Source organism: Amblyomma mixtum, chromosome 8 (genome assembly GCF_055824585.1).
Source record: "Amblyomma mixtum isolate Tamu chromosome 8, ASM5582458v1, whole genome shotgun sequence".
NCBI classification, from domain to species: domain Eukaryota; kingdom Metazoa; phylum Arthropoda; class Arachnida; order Ixodida; family Ixodidae; genus Amblyomma; species Amblyomma mixtum.
This window is the reverse complement of record NC_143019.1, coordinates 36596913-36600677: the sequence shown is the minus strand read 5'-3', so window position 1 is coordinate 36600677 and position 3765 is coordinate 36596913.

Below are 3765 nucleotides of genomic sequence, written 5' to 3'. Positions count from 1 at the left end.
TTGCTTAATTACCCAATTAGCCTAATTAGCTTTATTAGTCAGGCCATATAAATAAATAAAAGCGATTAAGAAATTGGTCGAGCTCAGGAATCGAACCCCGGTCTTCGGCGTGAGAGACGAGCACGCTATCCACTCCGCCATGCCAGCTCGATGGTTTACAATATATAAACACACAACTCACACCTCCTGATGTAATTGCGCTCCAAGAGACCGGAATCAAGCCGACCTTACAAGGGTACGAGGTTTATGAGAGTCAAAACGAAGGTAAAGCGGCCGTCCTAGTCAGCAAAACCATTACCGCCATCAGGCACGATACCATCGCCGACACCGACGTTGAACACGCGCTTGTTGAACTTATTCCGAAAAAGCGAAAGGGACGCAGCACGTTCTTACTGAACGTGTACAGCCCGCCGAGACAAAGAAAAGCCAAACTCTTCGAACTGTTTTATGGAGCGTACAAGCTGGCCAAAGAAAATGCACTCATCATCGTAGGAGATTTCAACGCCATGGACAGGAGTTGGGGATACCAGAAACAAGACATCAAGGGAAGAACATTAGTGGAAGTAGCGGAATACTTTGGCTGCAGTCTAATCACAGATCCTGCGACCCCCACGAGAATCGGAAATAGCGTGAGCACGGACACATGCCCGGACCTCACCTTCGTAAGGAACAGCAGGGAGTCACAGTGGGAAAACATGATGGAAAATCTAGGCAGTGATCACTTTATCCTCCGGACACGAATAGCATCCGACACCATAAGACGCCAGATTGGACAGGCGAAAATCACTGACTGGAACGCGTTTCGCGGGGCTTGTAACAAATCTGAAGGCGGTATCCAATCACTGGAGGAATGGAGCGGCATGCTGAGAGAAACGCGACAACGATGCACAAAAAGTGTAAGGAGAACGACAGCAACGCCTGAAGTAGACGCCCACCTCCTCAGACTATGGGAAGCGAGACGCAGTCTCACCAAAAGATGGCGGAAGCAAAAACACAACAGGAAACTAAAACTAAAGATAGCAGAAATTACGGCAAAGGCGGAAGAATACGCGATGCAACTCGCGAAACAAAATTGGGAACAACTCAGCGACTCACTTAGGGGAACTCTAGGCACGGCCAGAACCTGGAATCTCTTAAGAGCACTAATCGATCCGACCAAAATAAAATCAGAAAACAATAAATCCATCCACCGGTTCATCCACTCCTTCGAGGGATCAGACATCGCCCTACTGGAGAAGGCACGAGAAAAATGTTTCGGTGATCACAACCCCCCGCGATACCAAGGAACGTATCGAGGAGCCGAAAACGAGAAACTCGACCGCCCCATAACTGTGGAAGAGGTTTACGCGGCCATAAGGAACACCACCAGAAACACGGCAGCCGGAGCGGACAGAATCGACAACGCCCTAATCCGCAACCTGAGCGACGACCTCATACAAGAGCTCGTCACCTTTCTTAACAAACATTGGGAGGCGGAGACGGTTCCCGAAGATTGGAAGCACGCCGAAGTAATAATGATACCTAAACCTGGTAAAAAGCTACAAATTGAAAACCTCAGGCCTATATCACTCACGTCGTGCCTTGGCAAGCTTTACGAACGGGTTGTAACTTCCAGACTGCAAAATTACATGGAAGACAACGACTGTGTACCACATACCATGTTCGGCTTCAGAGCGAAGCTCTCGACGCAGGACGTTCTCCTCCAAATACAAGAAGATGTCCTGCGAAACGTACCTCGGACGGGAGAAAATGTCATAATGGCCCTGGACATCAAGGGGGCATTCGATAACGTCAGCCACGAAGCGATCCTTACGGGCCTAGACAACCTGGATTGCGGACGCAGAATCCACGGCTTCGTCAAAGCCTTCCTGTCCGATAGAACTGCCACCATCGGCATAGGAGACCTTCGATCGGAAAAAATTCGCACTCCAAACAAAGGAACACCCCAAGGGTCAGTTATCTCACCCCTACTCTTCAACATAGCTATGATAGGCCTAGCTCGAAAACTAGAGAACATCGAAGGCATCAGGCATGCAATGTATGCTGACGATATAACAGTCTGGACAAACACGGGCTGTCTCGGAGAGAAGGAAGAAAGGCTACAGCAAGCGGCCTCTTGTGTAGAGCAATACCTCGCAGAAAGAGGACTCGCATGCTCGACCGAGAAATCGGAACTGCTGAGAGTCTGGAGAGGCAAGCAAAACCGGACCGTCCCAACCAACGAGGACCTAAAACTCAACGTCTACCTAGATGGGACGCCCATACCTGAAAAGACAACAATAAGAATTTTGGGCATGTGGGTTCAATCCAACCAGCGCAGTACTCACACTTTTACCCTACTGAAAGCAACAACGCTACAAGTCGCACGCATGATCACCCGCATCACCAACAGGCGACATGGCATGCGTGAAGAAGACACACTAAAACTAGTCAGAAGCCTAGTAGTTAGTCGAATCACGTACAGCCTACCCTACCAGTGCCTCAACAAAAATGAAATACAACAAGCGGATGCCCTGCTGCGCAAAGCGTATAAGACAGCGCTCCGACTACCCCGCAACACGTCTACAGAAAAACTCATGGCCCTGGGATTACACAACACCTTTGAGGAGCTACTAGAGGCGCAGCTTGAGTCGCAAAAACTCAGGCTGTTGGAAACAACGACAGGAAGAGTGCTCCTGCAGAGGCTCGGATACCGCGAGCAGATGCGAGAAATGTCGAGGACGGCAACGATCCCCGACGAGCTTCGCAAGACCCTCAAGGTAGCGCCAATACCAAAAAACATGGATCCCAACCTCCATCGAGGCAGAAGAGAAGCGAGGGCCGAATTCATCGAGAAAACATACGCTCCTCAAGCCACGACCGTGTATACAGACGCGTCTTGGAGAGGAGGAGATACCAAAATCGCTGTAGCGGCGGTGGTCGATTCGTCTTTACGCGAAATGACCAGCGCGTCTCTCCGAGGCTGCACAGCTGCAGAGTCCGAGGAAGTAGCCGTTGCTCTAGCGGTGGCGGAGGGCTATAGAACCGGGCGGTCACTAACAATACTTACGGACTCTCAAACAGCCTGCCGAAATTACATGAATGGCAGGATAGGTCGTCACGCGCTCCGTATACTCCTCGCAGCGAGTGACAGAATTAAAAACCGGGAAGAACAAAACGACAAGATCCTACACAAAATTGTGTGGGTACCGGGGCACACGGGGGCTGCAGGGAACCGAGAGGCCGACAGGATAGCTCGAGGATACATTACTTTTCGAGCTTCCGACGAGACCGCGGAACTCGCGCCAGCACCCAGGGAATACTCGGCCATACTACAAAACTATAGAGGCAGAAGAATGCGATATCCCCCACCGCACAAATCTCTCAGCAGAGAGGAAGCTGTCACTTGGAGACAATTACAAACAGGCTCTTTCCCAAACCTACATATACTAAACAAAATGCACCCTACGATATACACGAACAAATGTCCCTGGTGCGACGAAAAACCTACACTATACCACATCACATGGGCCTGCCAAAACATAGACGTGGTCCCCAAAATACAAAACCCGAGTGCGGAGCAGTGGGAGACTCTGCTGTCCAGCGACCGCTGCGAAGACCAGCAAGGTCTGGTACAGCGAGCTCAACGGGCGGCAGTGGCCAGCGGAGCCCTGGACTGAGGGCAACCGACCACTGATTAGAGGCGGACGACTTCGACAGAGAAGGCTCCTGGGGGTAGAACCAAGATGTCTCTGAAGAAGCCCCCAAACCGCAGGAAAAACCATT